Source organism: Pteropus alecto, unplaced genomic scaffold (assembly GCF_000325575.1).
Source record: "Pteropus alecto unplaced genomic scaffold, ASM32557v1 scaffold185, whole genome shotgun sequence".
NCBI classification, from domain to species: Eukaryota; Metazoa; Chordata; class Mammalia; order Chiroptera; family Pteropodidae; genus Pteropus; species Pteropus alecto.
The window spans coordinates 10,227,468-10,254,906 of NW_006438088.1; the positions used below are offsets into that span (position 1 = coordinate 10,227,468).

General features: G+C 34.7%; 1 long non-coding RNA gene across 1 annotated transcript in view; it reads right to left on the reverse strand.

Moving 5' to 3' along the window:
• The window catches only part of LOC112482564, a 133,785-nt gene that overhangs the window by 71,206 nt on the left and 35,140 nt on the right, over positions 1-27,439 (reverse strand). The window lies entirely within an intron of this gene.

The following is a 27,439-nucleotide window of genomic DNA, read 5'->3' on the forward strand; positions in this document are numbered from 1 at the left end:
TTGCAGCTACTTACTTAATTGAAATAGGATATTCCCCATATTAAAGAAATACATTGAATGGTAAAACTACAAATACCATTTATCACTCAGACTTCAAATTTTTGTGTTATTAAAACAGACTCATTCTTTTCACTGACTGACTTTATAATTAAAAGTTATACTTTGAAATTAAAACTATATCTATATTCCTACAATGTTTCGATCTGTTTCCTTTATTGGAAATTTTGCATGAGATTCTTTCACTCAAAATGTTTGAAAACCACTCTTCTAAGCAAACATAATGTGGTGGAACAACTCCTGGTCCTGCACTCAGAAGACCTGAATTAGATTTCGAATTGTCACCAAGTAGATAGTGTGACTTTGAGCAAGTCACCTTGCCTCTCAGGCTCTCAGGTTGCTCAAGTAAGATCAAAGCAGCTTTGGACCACATAGCAATGCTCTGAAGGTTGTCTCACATCACTTCTCTCCTACTGTCTCTCAGCTCAATCATTGTAGTACCTTGAAAAAAGGATTCCTTCATCTCTCAGATTAGGTCAGTCCTCCTAGAATGGACCTGTACTTTGTGGGTTATTATCACTTCTTTAATTTTGCATTTATTATGGTAGTTCCTTGAACTGTAGGAGAATAGAGACCTTGTTTGGTCTAACAATGATTATCTTAGGCAAGTGCCTCTTTTTTCCCCCTCTTTAAATGAGGATACGATAGTACCTACCTCATAGGATTTTTGTGAGTTTTAAAAGAGATAAAGTACATAAAACACTTAGAACATTGCCTGTCATGTAGTAAAAGTTTAATTAATTTTAATTGTTGAAAAAATACATGTATTTCTTAAATTATTGTTTTAGTGTATCTAAGATTTAGCACTTATCAATATCTCAAGAACTTTCCCTCCTGTCATTATTTCGAAAAAATTGTATCCTTTGGGTAAACTACAGCATTTTTATTTCTCTGCAACAGACAATTAAGTTGTTTCCAATTTTTAAAATAATAAAGAGCACTGTGATGAATGTATTTTTACATAAGTGTTTTGTTTTTTAGTTCAGAACACTTTTCTAGAACTGGCATTACTGAATCAAAGGATAATATAATTAAAATTTTTTCTTACTACTTACTGTTAAACAAATTTCCTGAAAATTCATTCTAGTAGCAAACAGAATTGAATGAGGTTGCATGTGAATCTTCATAGAATTAACCATTATTATATTAAAAAATATTTGTCAATTCCATAGTAAAAAAAAAAGATTATTGTTGTTGTTAGATTTATTACTAATGAAGTTTAATATATGTTCATATCATCACTTAAAATTTCTTTCATTGTGTGTTTCTAACCATTTCACTTGCTATTTTTCTATTGTATGATCAGTAATATTAATTGACTCATATTGGTTCTTTGATTATTAAAGATAATAATTTGTCAATTTATGAGTATTTTATCAAGTTTGTCACTTGTGTTTTAATTTTACGAAATTTCTATACATAACATCTACATTTTTATGTTGTCAAATTTGACATTTGTTCTCTCCTCCATGACTTTTATACCTAGAAATTCCTTCCCTATCTGGATACTATTATATATACAACAACAATTCCTTCTATTTTGTATGGTTCTTAATAAAATTAACTACTGATCTACTTTTTTTGGTGTTCTGTTTGAGGTTGGTATAAATTACTATTTTTCCTAAATAGCCAGTTTTTACTATACCATTATTGAATGTTCCATTACTTTCGCATTGCTTATTACATATTAAGTTATTTCAACTTTAATAAAGTCATCTAGCCTCGATTTTATATACTTTTAAATAGTCTACCAAATATATTACACAAATATTTCCATGCATCTCATAGATTACTTTTGATTACTTGATTCAGTTTTTATAAAGTATTATTGCATCTGTGTAGCTCCTCCAACAGAGGTTATGTATTTTCGTAGAGTCTAGCATGCCTAGTGCAGAGTTTGGTACATAGTAGACACTTAATATACAGTTGGGGAATTGCATGAACCTTTTTCAGGAGGAATGTTCTTTTTGTTCAATAAAAGAAGGAACACAAAGAAGACTACATAGACCAAGCTGGCTATTTTAGTTTCTTTTCTTTTTTCTCTTTTTTAAATAAACACTAATAAAACAGGATTGATATCTCTTAAAATTTGCAGTAAAGCAAAGAGCTTTTCCAGAGGATGGTTGCATCCTTTTATTAAAAGCATCTGTGTCACAACCACTGGCAAAGACCCAAACACCCTGAAGTGGTTGACTCTGGGAAACCAGAGATTGAATGCAGCCAGATTCTGAGATGGAACAACGTGTAAAATCATACCACATCTTAATTTGATGACCAATAGGGAAGATTTTTTTCTCCTCCTCAAATCTTATAAAGCAAGATGATTTATGATGTCCTTATGAGCTTAGTAGGTGATGAGAGAAATATATAATAGTGCTATTTCATAGATGACATAAGACTCTGTTAAGATATTTTGTAATTAATTTTTCCTACTTTCATTTTTTCTCTATGTGATTGGTTTCACATTCAGTGTTTTATAATAGATATCCATCCGCTGTGAAACATTCCTAAAGAAGAAAAAGAAATCCCCTGGGAATATTATCTTAGTGAATACTCGCAGTAATAAAGTCATATATCTAAAAAGGTGTAAAATATAATACACTTCCTCTCCAATAGGATAAATAATTACTGAGAGTCAAAGCTCAACTATCTGCATAGTGGGGTGGTAGAGGGTGTTTAAAATCATAGATGAACTCTGACTGATTTTTGTTTTGGAATGGTTCTTGTACTTACATATGAATAAGAGAGTGACTTATCCCCTTGGGAATTCACAGTATATCAAACCAAATTAGGAAGCCAGGCAGCTGTGACCTGGTTTTGTAAGGGCCAAGAAAGGTATAGAGTTTCACTATTGAAACTTGCAATTCAAAATGAATCCCTGGTTCCAAAGCCGTTTGGGACACAGGAGCATCTTATTCTTATTGACTCATAAAAAACACCACTTTGGGCTTATGTTTTCTCTTATGTTCTCCAGAGTTGTATATGAGGAAATAAAGACTTTTAATTTGAGAGAGCTTGAGAGTGAAAGGCTGCAGAAGAGAAAATGGAAGTAGACATAGAATGAACAATGTTAGTGGGTAAAAAGTTAGATTCAAGATTTACCTTATAGTAAAAAGAACTCTTAAAAATTAAGTCCTAATGCTAATGCTCATTTCATGGATGTTGAAAGGTAGGATGGAGAAAGCTGTAAACTAGCTATTCTCAGTCTGACTCAGTAAATTTTATTTTTCATTGTTTTGGAGTTGCTTTTAGAAACGGTAGGAGAGGCGATGAATATTGAAATTAGAGGTTGGGATGGAAATATAAGACATATTTCAAGCTTTTTAAATTTTCATAGCAGAAAGAGCTATAGAGAACAGGTTAGAAAGAGACTCTGGTTGTTGTTATTTTGGGTTCAATAATATTCCTCCAATTCCGAAAACCTTACAATGTACAATTAAGTATGGCTTTGGAACTTAGTTTAACATTTTCTGAAGGCATTAGAATAAAATTGTGAGCTATATTTTATTTATTTATTTTTATTAGCGTATAGCCTTGATTCTTGAAGAAAGTGTGAATCTCTTTCTACAAACAACAATTACTTAAGTAGTTTTTCCTGAAAAAATAAAAATAAAAACCCTCAGAGTGCCCAGATGATGGAATGCATTCTGCTATGAAAATTTTAAGGTAAGGGAACATATCATAAAGCAAACAGCTTAATAAGCAGGGAATTTTTTTTGTGTGTATGCTCATTTCTTTAAAAATGTTAGTATTATTTTTATTCTTAGTTTGGTGACAAGCAATATGTTCTCTTGGCTTTCATTCAAGGGTAAAGCTTGCAAAACTGCCTGTTGGGTTCTTTCATTGCTATTGTTGCTGCTGGAGGAGCTTTCACCACCACTATGTCACCCTACCAGCCTCCTGAATACATCTATTCATCTAAGAAAAGAATTAATTCCAAGATAACCTTTGCCGTCTGGATTCTAACACAGGGTGTTAGGATGGAGATTGAAATAGGAGACAAATGGTGGTTAGTTAGAAATAGCTTATTTTCCAAGAAACTTCATTTATTTACTTATGTTGTACTCAAAGAGGAGTGGAACTAACCAAAGTGTGGTCCACAAATTTTAATAGGTGGTCCTCCTTGGCATTTGACCACTCCCAAACTCGTTCTGTCTTACCCTCTGTTGCTGCTTAAACAAAGACTGAAAATGAATAGGAAACTCTGCTGGCTCCTCCCAAGAGAAAAAAGAATTCACCAGTGGCAACTACCAGTACCACATTGTTTATCAGAACATAAAGTTCGGTAGAAATCCCACAGTGACATCATCCCTCAGCACTTGCTGATGAAGCTGGAGACATTTCCAAGACATTTTCAACTGGATTGGACACTTTTGCAGGAAATGGTCAACCAGCTCTCACTTCAAAGACTTTTCCTTTACTAGGTTGTATTTAGCTCTTAAAAGAAGTGGAAAGTAACCTAAATCACAGACTCAGTCTAAATCAGTCCTTGAAAGGATTCCAGAGAACTTCATATGTTGTGTTTATTTTTTCATGGGGTGATAAGTAAACTATCAAAACATATTTAGGTGAATCTCCTTCTGAAACATTGTTAGACGAATGGAGCATTGCTATGAAAATGGACAGAAGTTTAAGGAGCCTATTGTATGGATAACACACACAAATAGTCCCAGAGAAAGTCTAGAGCTTCAGGAGGTCAAGTTACAAATGGTTGGAAAAGCAAATTGTCCACATTGGTAGAGGAGATCATGTGTACCTGGGAGTTGAAAACTAGGACCAAAGATATAACTTTTTAAAAAATTAAGAGATCACAAATTTAGGGCATATTTATTTAGAAGGAAAAAGAAGCATGGAGGGGAATTGACATGCTGTGTGCCAGCCAAGGTACTATACCTTTAACCTGTTTCTCATCTATTATAATAAACAGTTCTATATTTTAATTATAAACAATATTAGGAGACTAAACAGTTATAGTCACATTTTCTATTAGTAGAAATACATCATAATTTTGAACTTTCTTTTGTCAAGAAAATTTTTGGATGACTCTAAAAATATCCTTATGAAATTATTATTTAATTTAAGCAGATGACCAAGCTAAAGTTAGCAAAGGCTCATCATCGACATTAAAAAAGTCTGAATGTCTTAATGTTATCTAGGAAAACTGAGACAAAAATACAGCCTTTTAGAGTTAGAAGACTCATACCCAAGTTTGGTTTCCTTATAAAATGAGGATAACAATATTTGCTAAAAGATTTGTTGTGAAGACTAAGTAAACTAATTCTAAGGAGCCCTGTAAACAGTAATAATAATCATGATGACGATAACAGCAGGTAAGTTTTGCTAAGAGCTTATAGTGTGCCAGACACTATTCTGATCTGTATTAACTTCTTTAATTTTCACAACCCTCTTATGAAGCAAATACTATCCTAATAACCATTTAACATATAATGCGAGTCACAGAAAGGTTAAATAGTTTATTTAAGGTCAGTTAGCTATTAAGTGGCAGAGTCTGAATTTAAATTGGGTCTTTATGTGTGGAGTTATGTCCCACTGTAAAGTACATATGGGAATATTAGGAAAGACAAAATATATTGTGTTTGCCTAAAGACCACCTAAGTAATAAACACAACCCAAATACTCTAATGGAGCTTATGCAATCACAGCAGGGGTGTGCTACTGTTATGCTGAGAAAAATAAATCCGTAAGCTGTTATAGGGGGCCATTCACAGCAAGGACGAGATACTTAAGTGAAAAAATTACATAAGTTTTAATAACATCTTATTACGTGGGTGTACCTTTGATTTTTTTTCTCAGTAAGATTCAAGAAGTCATAATAAGCCAGAGAGTTACAGAGGTAACATCTGGAAAACTGGATCTTTAGGTGAGCATCCTGAAAGGCTCATTGTTAGGTCAAAATGAACAAAGGATTGCTTATCTGTTGTCCTTAATTTTAGATTGAAACTGAAGTAAGAAACTTTCGAAAAAGGAGGCATTCGGTAGCACAAGTGGAAAAATTGGCTTGGATTGTTATCCTCTCATATTATATAGCCAGAGGAGTTATTTTATTCTGAGAAGTTCTTTTATTTTTATTTGTGATTCTTTCCACAAACTGAACACTGGAGAATGACTCCCATATGCAGTTGACCTGAAAAAGTGTTATGATATCTTGATGCTTTCATATTTCTCCCTATTAGGAATAATAATTTGAGGAGTGTTTTAAATTAGTACACAAGGCAGTTAGCTTTAAAAAGTTCCCATAAGGCCAAAGAGGAAATGAATACAGTGCAAAACAATACCATTGTTAAAACATACCAGTGGACTTATAGAAATAATCTCATTGGAAATATTTCATTCATTATAAAGTGTTAGATGCAATACTTCAAACACTATAGGAATCTGTACTTACTCTCTGCCCAACCAAAAGTAGAATGCCTTAAATGCCATAGATATTGTATTCCTACCTTAAACAAACATTTTTGTGGCATCTCTATAAATCATACATAGGAACACTCTATGATTTTTTAAAAAGTAAATTTGTTTTAAATAAAATTGAAATTTCAAATATTATTCAAAGTTTTCCTATAAAATACAATCTAACATAGAATCGCATCTTAGGAACATAATACTTTCACAGGACATATGTTGTCCTTTGCAGATGCTTTTACTCTGCTTTCTAGCAGCACATATATTAGTAGCAGTAAAGAAACAAAATTAGAATTCTGGTTTCAGAGATGATACCAAATGTGAAAGATGAAGAAATTGTCTGAGGCTTAAGGCTTAATATACCTTTTCTTTTTTTCATCTTCATAAAAAATGGCATGGGTAGTCCATTCCCAACCATGATGAAGTAACTGGTAATAACGAGCTCATCCAACCACAAACAAATGAAAAATAGCAAAATATTTGAAGCAAATGCTTTCGGATATTGGAAGACAGTTAGCATAGAACCATGGTCTCTGAGAGAGAGGAATCACATGATAAGAGTTCCCTGATTAGCCCAGATCTCTGCCTGAGCACAGAGAGGTGGAGCCAAAGCAGTGCACAAGGTCTTGCTTAGCTGACAAGGCAGATGCTCAAGTTTAAGGGAGTTGGATTGGCTAGAATTTTGGAGCAAGCTCCTAGAGAAAAGAGAACTGCATAGAGAAGAAACTACAGAAAGCTGTGTAAAGTTCCCTTTAAAACTTTAGCCAAATTCTAACCTGTTCATTTCCAGGGCAAGTCTCTAGGAGGTATAGCAGAACGAAGCTACTGGGAAGCTGGAAGTGGAATGAAGAAGCCAGGGGGCATAGAGCTGGCAGTCACTGGAGTTCTGACCGGCTAGAGTACAGAAGCCTCTGAGCATGCAATTGAGATATGAAAATCGCCACACTTTAGAAAGAAGGCCACTCTATTCCTAGAGTGAAGACTACACAAAACCTGCCCTAACAAATCTTAATAATAAGCCTTGAAAGAGCCAGCTGATTCATACATGAATTAACTTCCTACAAGAACAAAATTCAGTAATTTTTAAAGGAAGATGACAAAAAACAGATTCTTGACAAGTTAGGATTCACGATATCCAGCATACTAAAAAGTTTTACTAGATGGGCAAAGGAATAGCAAAATTTAACCTACAACTAGAAAATATAGTCAATAGAGGATGATCTGAAATGACAAAGATGTTGGAATTAGCAGACAAGCTAATACCCCGACACTACTTCTTTTTTACATCTAAATCTTACTTAACCTTGAAGGTTCTGGCTTTGAAGAGGTAGTTCACACAATAAACTTTCTATCTTGGTACACTGGTTTTATCTACTTAAGTAAACAGTAAGCTTTTTGAATGCAAGGGCCAAAATTGTCTCTAGAAAGAGGAGACAATCTATTTTCAGTAGCCTGCTCAGCAGAAGCCATCAGGAGCCCAGGGCTTAGTCTCTGCAGCATAATAGTTTACCATGTAAAAAAAGAAAAGAAAATAGCTATTATCATGTTTAAGGATTCAAAGGAAAAAGATCAACGTAATTAGTAAACAGATGACAAATCTCAGTGGAAAACTGAAAACTGTAAAAGACGATCAAACGAAATGCTTAAAACTAAAAAACACAATATCCTAAATTAAAAATTCACTAGGTGAAGCTTAACAACAGATTTGACAATCATCGGAGGAAAAATAAGAGCCATTGAAAAATGAAAAATAAAAACAAAAAATTGAAGCACACAAAAAAATTAAAAATATCCCTGCAGACTTTTGTAAAAATTTACAAGTTAATTTTAAAATGTATATGAAAATGCAAAAACCTAGAAGAGCCAAAACAATCTTGAAAAAGAACAGTGTTGGAGGATTACTTGATTTTAAAATTTGTTATAAAGCTGCAATAATCATGATAGTGTAGTACTACTATACTTCAAACACACAAAGAAAATAAGTTATGTACTTTAGACCTGAATGTAAACATGAAAGCTACAGTTTCTGCAACCTTGGGGTAGGCAAAGATTTCTTCTATAGACTACAGAAAGAATTAACGATAAAAACATTTTTGATAAATTAGACTTCATCAAATTAAAGCATTTGCTCATCATACATATATTTGTATTGCATAAAATATACTCATTAAAATGTATTATAAGTACATCATGAAGATATTATATATGCAATATACAATACTATATTTTACACTCCTCCCAAGCTACAGAAACATATACCTGAAAAAAGAACTGTGTGCAAAATATATAAAAAACCACAACTCAATCAAATGACTACAGTTCAGTAATAAACAAATTACCCAACACAAAAGGGCAAAAGACTTGAGCAGGCATTTCACAAAGGAAGATATACAAATAGGGATAAGCACATGATTATTCATCAGGGAAATGCGGTATCACACAGTGAGATATTATCACAATGAGATATCACCACACACCTACTGGAATGGCTAAACTTAAAAACAAACAGAAAATTTGGCAAGGATGTGAAACAACTGGAACTCGTATTTTGTGAGTGGAAATGCAAAGTGAGAAAGCCACTTTGGAAAACAGCTTGGCAACTTCTTATGAAGGTAATCACATACCTACATTATGACCCGGCAATTACTCCTAGCTATTTACTCGAAAGAAATAAAAATGTGTCTTCGCAAAAATACATAAACAAAAATATTTATAGGAACTTTACACATAGTAGAAAAAACTGGGAACAACTAAAATGTCTACCTACAGGAGACTGGATAGACTGTGGTTTATCCATACAGCGGAACACTACTCAGCAATAAAAGGAATTGCACAACAGATAGATGCTGCTACTTAGATGACCTCCAAAACACATCAGGCTAGGTGAAAGAAGCCAGTCAGCCAGCTCCATCCCCCACAAAGTACATTCTGTATCATACCATATATATGAAGTTCCACAACAGGCAAAAGTAATGTATGGTGGAAAAAAATCACAACAGTGGTTGTTTGTGGTGGGAGGAGATTGACTGGAAAGGGGCATATGTGGGGGGACTGGCAATGGTCTATACATTGAACTAGTGTGAGTTACGTAAGGTGCATGCATTTGTCAAAACTCCCCCAACTCTAACACATATGATCAATATTCTATATACAAATAATACCCACATAAGAGATCAATTAGTTGTATTTACAGGGAAATGCAAATTAAAGCCACAGTGAGATACACCTACTAGATGTACCTACAAGAATGGATAAAATTGAAAAGACTGATAATACCAAGTATTGGCAAGGATGTGGAGCACCTGGAACTCTCATATAATGCTTACAGGAATGCAACTCGTTACAATGACTTTGGAAAACAGTTTGGAAGTTTATTATAAAGGTAATCATATACATACCCTATAACAATTCTTAGGTATTTATCCAAGAGATATGAAAACATACATCCACACCAAGATCTATAGACTGTTTATAGCAGCTTTATTCAGAAAAGACAACATCCCAAATGTCCACAAACTGGGGAATAGACAGTTAAATTTCTATATATCCATACATTAGAATAACAATCAGTAACAAAAAGGAGCAAATGCTGATGTATGCGACAAGAGGGATGAATCTTAAAAACATTATACAAAGTGAAAGAAGCCAGTCCAGAAGGCTACCTGCTGCATGGTTTCTTGTCTCAGAGAGGCAGATCTATAGGGACAGAAAGCAGATGGCTAGGACCAGGGGCTCAGGGTGCAGAATGAGATAGACCACAAAGGAGCACGGGGAATTTTTTTGGAGGGATGGAAATGTTCTATATTCTGATTGTGTTCTATAGGCAGTTGTACACATTTTTCAAAATTCAATGATTTCAAAAGACTGAATTTTAGGGTATGTGAATTATATCTTGATAGAAAGCTAAATAATTTAATAGCCAACACCAGTTCTTCCTTTTGAAGTGGCGACTATATACCAATACTGCTTAAAACATGCATCTATGGAAAGCTGAGGTATGAGAAGAAGCACTATGGCTTAAAGCCATAGATAATAAGAGAACCAGATAAACCCTCTGGCCTCAGCCCTGGGGCAGTAAGATCTTTGACTAACACTACATTCCACTGGATTCTACATTTCTAGAAAACCTTCTTTATGTTAGTCACTAGGCCAATAAATGAGTGGGTTACAGAGAAAAGAAAGTGACAAGGTCATTGCCTTACAGGGATTTACAGTTGTAGGAAGCTGACAAGCTTGTTATTCACATAATGAGAATAAGATCATGAAGTAAACTTGCATATCTGTTTTCATGCCTTAAATGGTGCCAAGAAGTTAAGTTATATGTAAATGTGTATTGTTTCAAGGAATTTTTTTTTTAAAGCAAACTATATCAGAAATGATAACAAAAAAGTAGGATTTTACTAGAGCATATATGATTGCTTATAATTTTCAGGACAAGTTGTTTGACAGCCCTAGATGGTATGTGTCAAATGAGAAAGGAAAAATTTTTTTAACTTAGATATAGCTTTATTTATTATTATTATTATTATTATTACTTACACTTTAACAGTAAGGCATATATATATATATATTCACACTGTGTGTTCGCCTCCCATAGTTAGATTTCTTTCTGTTGCCACATATTTGACCCCTTTTACCTCGTCTACCTCCCCTCTCTCCCCACTCCCGCCCCAAAACTTTTTTTTTGTTTATTTGTTTACTTTATAAGAACTCTTCTTGAATTAAGACACTTACATGTAGGCTTTGAGTAAGAGAAGTTATTTCAATTGGAGATTGCCAAGGTGCAAGCCATGAGGAATGTTTTACGCAGTAAAGTGGCTACAGTAGAAAGTGGATGCTGGAGATAAAACCTATAGATTCTAGTTAAGTTATATTTTCATACTAACATGACAAAAATAAATGAGTGGGGCAGAAGGCCCAACAGGGACAACAATCTTGAGTGTGTGTGTGAGATGGCAGCTCAGGGCTGGGCAGCTTGCATAGTGGGTAGCAGCGGGGGCCCTGGACTGCGCTGGCCTGAGTTTGAATGCAGACACTTACCAAGTGTGTGACTGTGAGTAAGTTATCAATGAACTGAGAGACTTCAGTTTGGTTTTTTTTTTACCTGATCTATATGGAAAGTCAACTCATGGGCTGGTTTTTCGGATTCAAAAGATAATTATGTAAGTCCTTATTATATAGTTCCTGGAACATATAAATTATTCAATAATTGTTTGTCATTATAACTAATGCAAATAGAAAGATTTAGAGTCTTAAGATGTGTATTCAAGTGTAAGGTGACCAAGCAGCTCAGGTTTGCCGAGGACATTCTTTCTAGCATAGAAGGTCCCGTGTGCTGGGAAACTCCAGTCCTGGGCAAATTGGACCATCGGTACCCCAAGTTCTAGCCCCACCTACAATTAACTGTGATCTTGAGCAAGTTTCTTAAATTTAGGCTTTAATTCCTTATCTGTAAAACGAGAATGATAAGAATAGAGCTCTATGATGATAAAATAAAACAATGCCTGAGAAGAGATCTTTGCAAACTAAAAGCAATTTTAAGCTATTAATTACTGTTATCAATAGTACGTTTGTCACTATTGTCCTAGAGACTCATGATTATTTGTTTCTTTCAGCTTTCGCTCATTTTATTTTTCTTTTCCAGAATGCCTTTCTACTTTCCCTTCTAATCTTTGTCAATGATCTCTCATGCTTTTTCTCTCAGTTATTTTTTTTTTCTCATTTATATTCTTTCTCTAACTCCTCAATTACATGTTAATAGAACATTTAGAAATACTAGATAGAGATCCTTCCGGTGATGTCAAACTCTTTTACAACAGCTCTTCATTTATACCAAACACAATTTTAGATGCATGGAAACTTGAAAATGTGAGTGCGTGTATGGTGGAAAGTGGGGCTATGCTGGGAATATATAAACACTTTTATATCATTCACTTTATAAAGTCTCTTCTGGCTAAGAAACTCTATAGCTCTAGGGTCTCCTGACGTCTTTTCAAAAATATTCCCAGGTGTGCTTTTGGCCCACAAATCCAAGGGGCCACTTGTACCAGTGCCAGCCAACATAAATATTATACAAATTACAAATGCAAACCACATATGAAATTTTAAAATTTCTAGTAGCTAAATATTTGTAGTAGTCTAAAATTTATCATTTCAACATATAATTGATATAAAATTATTCGTGAAATATTTTGCTTTTTAAAAAATATCAACTTTATATATATATATATATATATGACCTATGGTGGACAAGGTCATCCAATCAGCCGCGGGAGAAAATTTACCACCCGCACAAAATCAGGGCATAGGTTAGGTTTGCTTATATTTTTCCCTGAACAGCTGTGGGTATGGAGATTTAATGGACCACCTAGAATTTTCTTGCCACAGTTAATTACTCATAGGGACAGCTTATGACTTAATTAGTGCTCTCCAGCCTTCTTGCAAATAGTGTTTAATGAGATGTTCACTGTAATTACTGAATCCTTTTTCATAGTCAACTGTTTTCACTTTTTCCTTTTATTCTAACATTTCAAATATTTTTCCTCCCATGAAAGATTTATATATACAGGTAGCATTTTGTGTTGTCAACTATATAATTATTATTACATAATTATATAATAACCTGTTAGTTAATAACCTATTTTTTAACTCTTCCTTGGTCATGCTCTGACACCAGAATGTAGGTTAATTATACAGACTAATGCTCTGATATGTTTTAAGAGTATAGAATCACTCTTAGAGAAATTATCTTCATATCATAAAATAATATCTTTGGCTGTGTGGAAGTCATGTAATTAAAGAAAGTTTAAAAATCCAGTTAGTAAGTATTCAGGTGTATCTATAGATGGTATCTATGTTTCTAAATTAGTGACTGTAATCTTGGTTTATGGAGGAATGGGGCCTATGGATGTCAACATTGCCCCAACATCATCTCAGCATAAGGTAATGGCAAATGAGAAGCTGGATCCCTGATGGAAATCGTAGGGGGTCTTTTTTGAGGATTTTTGCTTCATACCCTCATTGGTGAATTCATCTTTAATTCCAGTTTGACCGTATGTTGGTAATTTCTATGCATCAAGTTCAGGCATCATTCCTCAATCTCAAACTCATATTTCTAATGGCCATATTGAACATCTTCACCTTCCCACAGACATCTCAAAGGCAACACACCAATCAGGGATGTAGGTTGCAAGCAACAGGAATGTGCTCTAGCTTACGTAAGCAATCGAGGATATTACTACAAGATAACCAGTAGCTTGTGCAACATCTAAGTGATGTAGTACTTAGTTTGGGATATTCAGCTTAGAACACTCCTAAGATCACATCCGCATGTTCGTTGAGGACCCTAATTCAGTAGGTGTTGACCTTTAGATGCTGCACTTTGTACTCTTGTCCCCACCATCCCTGGGCTCTGTACCCCACCCAATCACCAGGTCCCTGTTGCCCAGACACTTCATCTTACATAGCAACTCCAGAGAGCAGTTTAAAATAACTAGATAGATAAAATAAAAATATATAAATAATATACAGTATTGTGAAATATACCCAGAGAAGCATGTATATTTATGCATAATTTAAAAAAATGAAACTAGAGCACCCATGTACCCATCATTATGATGGGAAAGAGAACATCACATTATTACACTTTTGAGAGCCCTTTTGTTCCTTTCCATACTCATATCCCCTTTTATGCATCCAGAGAAAACAGTCATTATGAAATTTATGGTATAATTCTCTTCCTTTTTTCCTCATCAGACCCATCTATATGGATACAATCCAATACACAAATAATATGTTATCTCATGTTACCTGGTTTTAAATTTTATGCAAATGGGAACAAACTGGATAATTGTGCTTCCTTCTTTCAAACTTATATTTTCAAGTTTCTACAATGTTGATAGATATAGTATTTTAATCTTTTTTTTTTTTACTGTGGTGTGGTAGTCTAATGCTACAATGCATTTATTCTTTCTGCTATTGATAGACATTTGAGTTGTTTTCAGGTTTTGTTTGTGTTTACTATTATTAATAATAGGCTTATGAATATTTTTACACATAGACATGTAAAAATTTCTCCAGGTAAATTTTATCTAGGAGAAAAATTGATGGTGTGTGAAGTAGATGATGACAATATTTTCTAAGGAAGTTGGACCAATTTACACTTCTATAAGCAGTTGATGGGCCTTCTTATTTCTCCGTAATACTTGATATCATCTTATTTTTCAATTTTTTGCCAACTTGGTAAGTATAAAATAATATCTTCTAGGAACTTCATTTTGCATGCCTTGGATTTCCAGTGAGATCAAGCATCTTTTCAAATGTTTATGGGACATTTTCTATTTCCTTTGTTGTGACATGCCTTTTCAGTCTTTTATCCTTTTTCCCCCTATGGAAGATTAATATTTTTCTCATATTGAGTCTTTCTATCTGAGAACATGATACATATGTCTTTATAAAGGTAATAGTGAGAATCTTCCAAAAATCTTTATTCAATAATTTTTATAATTTTCCGTATAAAAGTTTTGCACATCTTTTGTAGGATTGTTAGGTGCTTTATATTCTTCTATGAAATTGTAAATGTAAATTAAATTAAAATTACATTGTCTAACTTCTCTTTCCAGGTATAAAGAAATGAGTTGATTGTGTATATTTAACTTTTGGCCAGAATATTGTTAATGCTCTCTTATTAATTATAGTAATTCACAAGTTCCAGCCTGAGCATGGCAGAGTAGCTTGTACTGGGCAAACCCTCCTTCTGATAACAACTAGATAAAATATAAACAAACAGCTGACTGAAGGCACTGCACAGCAATCAAAGCAAACAGAAAATGGAAGGAAGATGACCCTTGAAAGAAAGGTGAGCTCCATATTTCTTTGGGATGCCAGGGAAAAGGGCTCAAGCGGAAAGGCACACTTTTAGTGGCTTTAGAAAACAGGTCAGAGTGTAAGATCGCAATATGACCTGGTTAATAGAGGAGAATTAAAGAAGAAAAGGTCATGTGGGAGGAATCTTAAAATCTCTGCAAAATTCCTCTTGAATTATTGACTGCCTCCTAAATTGTGCATATGTAGGGAGGGCCTCCAAGAATCTTACAGAAAGCAGCAGAAACCTGTGGGCAGAAGGTAAATTAGAACTGAGAAGAAATTTCAACAGAGGTTTCCTGGTGCAGGGAGACAGAGTTTGCAGTTCACCGAGTATGAGGCTACATCAGTTATTTTCCTCTTATGTTACTAAGTCATTCTAGGGCTTTCATGAGATGGGAAGAATAGGTGGGGTGAGTAATTAGGAATCAATTTAATGGGTTCATGGACGTTAAAAATGTGTATAGGCTCAAGTGAAATCTCATTAATCACATTTCCAAAATGACATCCTGGGAAAAGCCTAGAGGATTTAAAAGAAAGTCTCATTTAAATCTAAGTCAAAATAAGGATTGTAAGTATTCATGCTACTGAAAATATTTGTGTGATTCACTATGTGAGGACATGGTGTAAGTTCATACCATTTATTCCAGTATATGCTTGCAGAGAAATCATGCATAATCCAGAACTTCAACTCTCTTTTAAGTTGAAGAGTAAAATCCAACAAAAATAGCAAAATAGGGAAGACATTTGCAACCTCTTCCGCCTATAAGGTTTTATATATAATGTGTATTCTTAGTAGATGATACTGAGTGGGCAGAAGCTGTAAGTTTTGGTGTGGGTACAGCATGATGAATGATCAGAAAACTGAAACCCAGACTGGCCAAGTGATGGCTAAATATCAAATATCAGGACAAAAGCAGAGTTTGGGGTTTGCCCATCTTTGTAAAGTTGTAGCCAATAGATCTGTAAATATTCCAATAGGTAAAGATTTTGGTTACTGTTTTGTAAAGAATTTTGAAAATTTTGACAAGCTTTAAGATATCTTGAAAAAAATTCTGGCTTTTCTCTACCCATTCTATACAGGTTCTATAAAATACTACTTGTTACAAGCTTTTTACTGTTCCACCCAGGACTTGTCCATAGACCCTTTACTTAAATGTCCTCTGAGTTTTCAGCAAAGGCCGCTTCTGCTGGGTTCCCTAACTCATGTCATTCAGGGCACACTTTCTGAACGGTCTACTTCCAAGCAGCCTGACAGGGAGGGTTACACTTTTGCAACAACAGCAACCAATTGAGAAAAGAGGGTTGAAGAATTCTGGATGTATGGGATTCCACTTTATACTTTGAACAGAGAAGAGGAGGAAAACTACAGGGCCACCGAAGTCCCGAGAAGGAGCTCTGCCTTCTGTCCTTGCTCTGCCGCTCCTCGAACAATCCAGCAAAATGAAGCCTGCTAACACCACTCCAAAAAGTGACCGGCGTGCATTCCAGCTGCTCGCCACACAATCAGTCCTTTCTGTTCCCCAAAAGGCCTGGGATTCATGCTGGCGTTTGCATAGTGCATTTAGCGTCATGAAGGCCCACTCCCCACGCCCTTGCACCCACACAAAGAAAGAGAAACATGGTAAGACCGGTTGTGCTCACTTATAGTTATAAAGACATCCAGGCCTCAGCTTTCCAAGCTGTTTGTTTGGCCATGTGCAATTTCAACTTTGGTGACATTTTGCACATCTGCAATATTTTTATAAACAACAATAATCAAAAAATAAACAAGAGAGGATTATGAATTTTCTGAAAGAGAATGAGGCAATGTAATGAGTATAGGGAAAGGCAACAGTGCTGAATGTTTTAACTGTTCGGTCACAACTACTTAAAAAGATTTTGGTCTTTTTCTTTTCTCATTCCTTCCTGCTCAGTTTATTTATCAACTACTAAAAAGAAGTATTCATTGCCCAAAGACTGTATATATACATAGGTGCATGTACTACATAACACGTTAGAGAATTAGATCATTTTAAAAAATAGGATTATTTTACAGAAAAAGAAATTCAGGTGTATTTACATAATGGAGCATATTACTTGGAGAAAACCCTCACATATGTTAATGGCACTTTGGTCAATTTTTCATTTTAGTTTTTATACTTTAAATCAACTTTTTAAGTTTGTTAATACATTAACATTATAAAGTGACCAGGACTGGCTACCTAATTTGCACATCCCAGTGTTAAAAAAAAAAAAAAAATGTTGCAAAGCCCTGTGTTTATTAAGGGGCTTCAAGGATTAAGGATTTCAAGATGATGACAATAGAGCATTAAATGAGCATGGGCCTTTCTGAGCATGGAGCACAAGTTATATGCTCGTGAACTGAGTAACCCTGAATGTGACTTTCAGGAAGCGAAAAGTTCTGTAACCCAGATTTACAAAGAGCAAATAAATTTTGCATTCACAGAAGATAAATTAACTCTGTGGGGTCAATGAACAGCAATGAGTCGTGTCTTATGTTACTCATGCAAGATAGATAGGAATGGCTAGTCTTCGATCTTTGGTCTATACACAGATCTCTTCCCAGAAAGGACAGAAAAGTTTAAAAATGCATTAACATTGTGTTTATAGTGTGATTAAAAGTCATATCCCTACACACGTCTAAGTTACTTTACATTATAGTATTTGATGTAATATTATAATGCAGCTAATATTGTATCATTAGAAGACCATGACATGGTTGGAAAGAAAGTTTATTGAGACCTTTTTGAATGAAAGTTGGTTAGAAGTATTATCGCTTACTGGAATGTCCATTTAAACAGAGAAAGTATGGACCGAGGTGACCCGTTGTCTGTAAGTGTTTCTGGATTTTCAAGAACTTGTGGTGGCTTGGAAGGTGCTGAAATTTGTAAGAGCAAGTACATAAATGAGGTGGACTATGTGTTTGGGAGAGAGATTCACCATGAGATCCACAGTCTCAATATGTATAATCAAGCTGAGCCACCAACAAGCAAAGAGCTGTCACCAGGCTAATGGATGGTACTCTGGGGTCTTGAGAGCGTTCGTTTCCATTTCCAGGTGGAGATATTTACTTATTCTGATTCACCACAAGATCAGGTGCTTGCTCCACTTTGCAATAATTTGGTCTTTGGCAAAGCAAATATTCTGGCCTTAAAAGACTTGAAAAAGTCCAGTTTAAACATACAATTTCTTGCCCATTCCCTGTGGTATTTAAATATAAATAAGACATTTGGTGTGATGTGAACAAATTCTGAAAGGAGGACAATTTAAATCCAAACTGTCTCATTTAATTGGTAATATTTTTGAAGAGAAGTGTTCTACTCAAATAAAGAAGGGCATAATAAAATAACTTTCAATTTATATTACATTTTCATTTTAAAAAACTTAAAGTACTTTCTTAAATATTTCTATTATATTTCTTTTTTACTATTTATATAATCGTCCTTTTAGGACATTACATACAGGATACCAATTTTCATTTCCACACATACTCATGAAAAACTCTGCATCTTTATTCAAAAATTTTCTACTAATTCCTCTAAAAATATCAGAGTTTATACATAAAACATAAAAAGAAATTTAATATTTTGATGCTATTTTAGGTCAAATATGCATTATTAGTCAAAGTTATGTTCCAGTTTGTCCATGGACCTCTTTGGACCTAGACTCGAATACCAATTTCCCCAACACTGTTTGGGTTGTGCAGACTATAGCACAGTAATAATAAGAGAAGTTCTCAAATCTAGAAATTCCCTTTGATCATCATCACCTCTAGAAAAACTCTAAGAGCGTCCCCAGAATTTGGGGCACATCTGCATGCTCTATGTTCTAGTCAAGACACTAAACTGTATTTCGTTTATGCGTGTTCATGGAGGCAGGATAAACCATGTTCTAGTAAAGAAAATGCAGGTGGTGGAGACACATGGACTTGGATTAGAATTCAAGCCCTTACCAGTTGTGTGATCTTTGGTGAGTGACAGTCTCCCTAAAACTCAGTTTCTTTATCAATAAAATGTCATCGATATAGCTTTGCTCATAAAGCTTTTGCAAAGATTAAATAGATGTGAGTTGTTAAGTACAGTGTCTGGTCCAGTGTGTAGATACAAAAGAAATTCGAATTTCTTTCCTATCTATTCACTTTGTTCCTATGTCATTAAATCCGCATTGCCTATTACTGATTACACACAGAACCTAGAATAGTTAGGTACCATCAGATGCTTCTGAATGGAAAAATAAATTATTGTCTGGATAGCCATAGTGGTTAGATTCTGAAGCCAGATCTCCTGGTTTGGTATCCAGATACCACTTGCTTAGCTGTGTGACTTTGGGCAAATTACATAACTTCTCTGATCCTTTTTCCTAATCAGTAAAACCAAGAGAATAACTTTGCTAACCTTATAGGGTTGCTATGAGGATTGAGCCAGGCTACGTCTATCATATATTAAGAGCTACATGCCTATTAACCATTGTTCTTCTTTAGTCATATTTATATTAGGTAGAATACAATTAACAGATTGATTTGACTTTATCATGTAAAGCTAAGCTGAGGACAAAGTACAAATCATATTTTCCTGTCTGGAGATTACTTTAAAATATTTCCGAGGGTTAAGCCTTAACTCCAAAATATACAACATTGATAACAAGATTTGAGATCAAATCTAGGGACAAGTAAGAATAACTAGGTATGTTTTTTCAGTTTTCCATCTGATGATTATTTATCAACCATCTCTGCCGAAAATAGGAGAAGGCCATGGCAAAAGAAATATTGCTTAGAGAGTGGTCTAGAATTTTAAAAATTTTGTGTTTCACACAACTGTTCTATTTTACTTGATGTGTAAAGCGGAGATCTTGCTTTATTTTCCACATTATGTCTATTGCTGACTCAGGGCATAAAGAAGAACAAATTGTGTAATTTGAGTTGAGAGAAATCATTTTTGCAGTTGTTCTTTAAAAAAAAAGAAGAAAAAAACCCTCACATAATGAGCCAAAACTTGCCTAGAGATCTGTGTGCTCTGCTCCCATTGACGTCACTTGGAAGTTGTGTGGGCAGAAATTGGCTGAGTTCCTCAAGCATGTCTTTTGAAAACTGAACATGTTGAAAAAAAACGCACCCTTTAAATTTCAAACTACAGTAGGGAGAGGAGCATTATAAGCAATTTTCCTGTTTACCTCTAAACAGCCTTGTAGAGCTCTGAGGGCCACATTTGCAGAATAAAACTTCTTAGTGTCTAGTAAAGGGAATGGTGTCCTATCTGAAAAGGGAACTGCAGGATGTTACAGCCAAAGTGTCTTTAGAGATGGTCTTGTTCAATTCCTCCATTTTTTAGATATGGAAATTGAAACTCAGAGAGATTCAGAAACGTTCCAAAGTCAGACAGGATCCAAGATGGGATTAGAACCCAGACATTATGCTTTCTAGTTCCTTATTCATTTCATGACAATTGGATGTGTAATAATCAATGCTTCTCCACACTTGTCTCTCATTATATAAATCTCAAGCACTTAAGTGACTGTCCTTGAAAATTTGGGGCTTTGTGTACTGCAGAAGTTTACAACAGCTGAAATAAAATAAACTGAATATAGTCTGTTAGAATTGACTAGATTATGGAGAAAATTAGAGGCTTGTACAATGCTGCTGGTTATAGCTGTTCCCTTGGTACTCGGCCGAGTATCAATTTATAGCTTGGGCCTACCACCTGGGGCCTTCTCAGTTCCATATACCCTATTTCTCTTCTCTTAGAGAGGTTATCTTTTGGGGACGAGAAGAAGAGAGTAGCCCCAACTCCACCTTAGCTCCCCACGCCACTCAGTTTTATTCTTCCAAAGATATGGTCTCTACTCATTCATACGTTTATTGAAAAATATTTTTTGAACATCTACTATGAGCCAGGCTGTAAATTTTCAGTTATTTAAAACATTTTCAAATTCAAACTTTAAAGAATCACTTAATTAAAATATATAATTACTATTTTCCCCACCCAATAAAAAGTCTTATGTAAACCATAGTTAATTCCAGTAATCATTTATCTCACATCCATAGGAGAATATATAGATTTATTTTGCTTCTGAGTATGGATGGTTACCCATTAAATTTAAGCCCATAGAAGAAGCTCTGTATGAATAGAGTTTTCCAATTTATGCTTTGCCTGATTCTGCTACTTTCTAAAGAGACATATTCTTCATTGGAAGTGTGTCATCTCCTCTATAGCTGTCTGGTTTGAAGACCCTAGCAGTGGTTGCTACTTTCGTTTCTTTGATAAATATCTGTGGTTGTCAAATTTCTATCCTGTAAGTGAAGGTCCAAGGTCTTATTTTCCCCAATCTAGCCATTGGTGCTATATGGACCGAAGAATCAAAAACTTTGGGAAAAAGTCTTGATAAGATTTTTATAAGGGCCAAGGGCATTCAGATTCATGGTGTCAAAGAACTAGATATTAAGAATAGAGGATACTACTGCATCAATCTAATATAAGTTCTCCAGATGAATGCTACCTAAATACTGGAAATGGTACTAAGAGAATCTGCCACTATCATCAACACTGAAATTCCTGTGAGAAGGCCCAAGGTCAATCAAATATCCTATCCAACTGGAAATATTGAGTATGAAAGGTTATTTTATAGATGAGGATTATGAAAAATAATTACAGAATAATGAAATTATCCTAAAGATACACAAAAAAATAATTATTGTTATAGCTAAAAGAAAATATTTAAGAATTTGGTTCCTAAAAGAGGTAGCAAGTAGACACGCCTTCCAGGAAATAGGAGTAGAAAAATATGAGGAGACAGAAAAGGTGAAAAAAAAAATCAAGATGAAAACTAAAGACAACAATCTTTGAATTAAAGATAACTGGGTGAAATAGGGTAGAATTGAAAGGACACTGTAAGTGCAACAGAAATATCTGAATTCTCATTGGAAAGAATAAAGATCAGAATTAACACTGTAGAAAACTGAATCAGAGACAGGAAAATCATAGGAAACTCTTTAAGAATGTAGCTAAAACAAACAAACAAACCAACAAACCAAAGATAGGTGGGAACAGAGATTGCAAATTTAATAGATATGGAGGATAATATACTAAACATCCAACCTAAATTTTAGTAATATCCCTAAAGAAGAAATAAAAAGGAGCAACGATGAAGACATAGCTAAAGAAACGTTTTTGTGCTAAAAAGATTTATATACTCAGATTGAGCCTGATCACTATGCTCTAAAAAGTTAAATTTAAAAAATAACAAAGAGAAGCATTTATGCTAACAAACTACCTGACAGAGGTTTCCCCTTATTAAAAGATAAAGAAAACGTTTTTATAAAATCCAAGATATATGATAGAAATTTAGCTACAAAGAAACAATCTTAGATTAACGTTAGACAGCTTGTGGACAAATTTAATTCACAAAGTCAAATAAGGAAACAGCTAGAATTGAAGGTTTAAAAGGGTGTTAACAAAGAATCGTATGCAACATTAAATTCCAGAAGTCATGTGAGGAAATAACTAGAGTTTTGAAAAGAAAAGGAAGTTAACAAAGAATTAGAGATCCAGAGTTGTCATCCACAGACATATGTGAAAACAACACAAGAACTTGGTCCTACGTGCAATGGTTTCAAAAATATACTACCCATGGATATTTCTTTAAAAATTTGCAGAAAGCCTCTATTTAAAAGGACGGAGGAAGGATTCAAATGTTACTATAAACAAAATTAAAAGTCCGAAAATGAATATAGTAGATATATTCTTGCTCATTAGACTATTCTTATTTCATAAATAAGAATGATTATTTATAATGCAGAAAGAGCTTTTATAAATCAATACAAAATATAAATATCCCAGTGGAAAATGGGCAAGAGTTATAAATAGGAAACATGGACAAAAAGACACACGCATTCTAATAAGCCATTTTAAAATGTTTACTCATACAAATGTATCAAAGCAAAACTAATAACAGCAGACTATTAAATATCAGTTTTTAACGTATTCAATTGCAAGGTAGATTTCAATTGCAAGGCAGATTATACACACACACATACATATGTATGATGTTGGCAAAGGTACAGGGAAAATGGCATTCTTATTTACTTTACTACTGGGGAGCTGTAAATTGTAGAACTCTTCTGGTGTAATTTGATGCTATGTATCAAAAATCTTGAAAATGTTTATAACATTTGTCAGAAGAGTTTTACTTGTAGAATTTTTTCCCTAGGAAATAATAATAATTTACTCCTAATATTTTTACGATAATATTAATCTTTGGTCTTTATAATGAAACAACCTAAATGTCCAATAATAAAATATCAATTAAATAAATTTTGTACACAAAATTCTGGCCACTACGAATGATATTTTATAGGACTTTTTAATCAGTTTATATGGCTAAGTTCTCTTTTTCTCTAAAAATCCTCTGATTCAATTTGTGAAAAAATTGTTCTCTCACTCATCAAAATGGCCAAATTGGTCTATGTTTTATGGATGGTAAAATTGTGAGAGATATTAATTATATGCTATGTGCAGAGTGATTTCTAAGTATTTTACGGTAATATATATAATGCATTTTTTAAGATTAGGAAAATAGCATTATAAATAAAATACTCTATCACTGGAGGCTGTGATTAGAGATCATTATTATATTTTATAATTTTATTTATTTTCAAAAATTTTCAGTTACTTTTATAAGCAGAAAAATAAAGTTTTTTTTTTTTCCCCCAAAGAGTTCAGTTAGGGGACCAAAAATGTGTTTATTAATTCATCAAATAATTATTAAAGTATGTGATAAATTTCTCCTAGAATTTCTATGATATTTATTGGCAAACAATAAAAACTGTGATCTGCAACCAATGTGAGTTGCCCATCCAGTAAATATGCCTTTTTTTCTTTCTTGTAAACAGAGTGCCAGTTTTGATCTGGGTAGCAATGCAACCTGTCATAGTAGGACATATGATTTTAAAAATCTCTTCTACCTAGAAGTGATCGTTTGACAAAGTTCCAATCAATAAAACGTAAGAAAGAGTCTGTAAAGGCTTTCATTTTCTTTGATATAAGCAACAGACACGGTGTGTTAAGTCTCCCACCCTTCCTTATGCCTTAAACTTGGATGTGGTGTTTGGAATAGCAGCAGAAATCCTGCAACATCATGGGTGATGAGCCTGAGGAAAAGACCAAGAGTCTTGCAGAGATGCTGGTCCTGACACAATTCAGCTATTGAATCAAGCCTGGCAGGCACTTCAGACCTCCGTGAGAAGAATAAACTCTCTATGTTTAAACCACTGTGAGCCAGGTTTTCTATTGTTTGAAGGGAAATGAATACTGATAAGCCCGTCCTGAATGGTTTCTGATTTTGTTTTAGTTGCCAGGAAGCATTGCTAAATTAAGTGCCCAAATTGAAGTAAGTACTGCACTTCAAGTGTCACTTCTCTCTTCCCTTTATGTTGTCTCAGTTCAATATTCTTAATTGCCTAGCAATTAAGAATTATGTTGTTTAATTTTGTTAGAATCTTACATCCTTTAGCAAGTTGGTGAGATCTGCACACTAAGTAAATGTTCACTTTTTCATTTGCCACCTGTCCCCCTCATTGCCATTTTCTTTTGAATTCACCTTCATGGATCTATTCGACACTGACATGAAAATAAGGTCATTCATTCTGTTGTCTTTAGCAGGCAAGGGGTTTTGAGAGAGAACAATAATAAAAGTAGAAGATACTGTCCCTACTCTTACAAAACAGAAAATCAAATCGGGAATATTAGAAACTACTTTCTCTCTCTCTCTCTCTCTCCACACACACACACACACACACACACACACACACACTCATGCCTCAAAGGGAAAGCAATTCTACAGTTTCAATTAAGTTTCATTCAATAAGCACTTTTTCTGCCTGTGCCATGCATTGTGCTGGGAGATGAAAAAGTGAGAAATACACTTTTCTTACTTCGTGAGGCTCACTGCATAGGTGGGAACACACCTAAAACAATTATCGTGACAGAATATGATTGCAACTGTGTGAGGGGGATGGGCTTAGGCTGCTGTGTATATGAGGGAGCTACCACAGAGTCCCTCTTGAAGGAACTCATATCTAGAAAGCTGAGGAGTGCTAAGCTGGATGGACAACAGTAATCCAAGCAGAGGAATGAGCATGAATGCACTCTAATGAGGAAGGACTGGTGGATATTACTAGTATTTATCTATTTATTGCTGTAGTAGTAAACAGAAGGCAGGAAGGGCCAGAGAGGGAGCTGGAATACAGGCAGAAGCAGAATCATGGGAGCTTTGGAAAACATGTTTAGGAAGTGTTCAATGGTATTAGCTCTGGTGCAATGAGCATTGACTTTGGAGCCAGACTTAGTTCGTTTTGATTCTCAACTATATGACTATTTTGTCACTCTTAGGCAAATTCGTACATCTCTCTGTGTCTCCTTTCCTTCATCTGTAAAATGAAGAGAGCAATATGTACTTTATAGTAGCAACAATCATAGTAGATACGTTGCAAGGATTACTGTAGTTATATGTAAAACATCTAACACATCACCAGGTATATACTTTAAGTTCCAATACATGGTAGCAATGATTATAACTAATATCCAATACATGGTAGCAATGATTATAACTGAAGACGTTAAAGCAAAAGATTGACTTGGTCAGATAAGAACCAGTGCACAATAAGAGATTAAGGCTGTGTTGTGAGTGCTAAAGTTTCAAGGGCTAAAAAAGCAAAAGATTGACTTGGTCAGTGCACAATAAGAGATTAAGACTGTGTTGTGAGTGCTAAAGTTTCAAGGGCTAAAAAAGTGTTTAGAGTGGTATTGATTGGGTCAATCCCAGGGAATAGTGGCTTAGAGTAGTTATTTTGGGCCCCCAGGGAGATTTTTCTAGCAGTGACCCGGGGAACTGGGTCCACCTATTCTTGTATAAACATGTTCGTGTGAACCAAGGTTCATATATGTTAGCTCTGCCTCCAGCTCTAATCTACCTGGCTACTTGTGCTCTTCACCCAATTGTGTATCTATCAATGCAAAGAAAATGAGCCATCCTCACCACTTTCTCACATATCTATCACTTGGTACGTTCTAGGCCTGAACTCTCTAGAAATTGTCCTCTATTTGTTCAACAGTTAAACTTGCAAGTAGTTCTGTAAGTTTTGAAGCTAGTCACATAGAATTATATTGGATGCAGAGAAAGACGTGTGGAAAGGGTGAGACATTCTCAAGTTGTCTATTTCACAGGAAATAAGAAGAGGGGTACACCTGAAGAAGAAGGAGCACTTGGGGCAGACTCAAAAGACCGTGGGGTAAGGGAGGGAAGGTGATGGAACAAGTGTTAGTTGAAGGGAGTATTTGAAGTGGAAGTACAAAACACAAGGCTATGTTTTCTCTGCCAAAATATCCCTTGTATTCTTTTTACTATCTACCTATTTCCCTTGGCTCCTCCAAGAACACTAAAGCTAACAGCTTAGCAAGCCTCTTCAGTATGCAATAGAAGACTTTATTTAGAAGTAGAAAGCTCTGCCTGGTCCTAATGCTTTAAGTTTTTTTCATAATGCCTTATTTTCATTCCTGGTTGCAATGAGTGTACTTTTTAGCCAATATTTCCAAACTCTCCTTGCCCATAACAGCCCTGGAGGAGCCTACAACCACACTGAATTCTGATCTGTGTTAAAACTCTTACAGGCAGACCAGCATTGAACTTAAAGTACATTGAATAAAGAACTTTCTGGGTCAAGAATGGCCGTACTAGTGTAACTGCATTACCTATGGGTCCAGCAATGTTGGCAGCTATTCGAGAAAGGTCATAGGATACCAGGTCTCTTTCTAGTCTACAACCAGATCTTCCTCTCCCTGTTCCAGATTATCATGTGTCTCACATTTGGCAGTAACTTCATCTTGTGTGTTAAAAGTGAATGTGATTTTATTTTCCAGGGGTTGATTAAACAGCATTAACTTTGGACATGAAATTCTTAGCTTTAACTGCTCGTTATCATTATTAATGGATTGCTAATCATTTATTGCTTTTTTTCTGGATGACATAAAATTTTTTACTGCATGTGTCCCTTCTAATAGCTGAGGGGCAAACTTTATGTTATTGTCAATTAAGAGCCTAAATC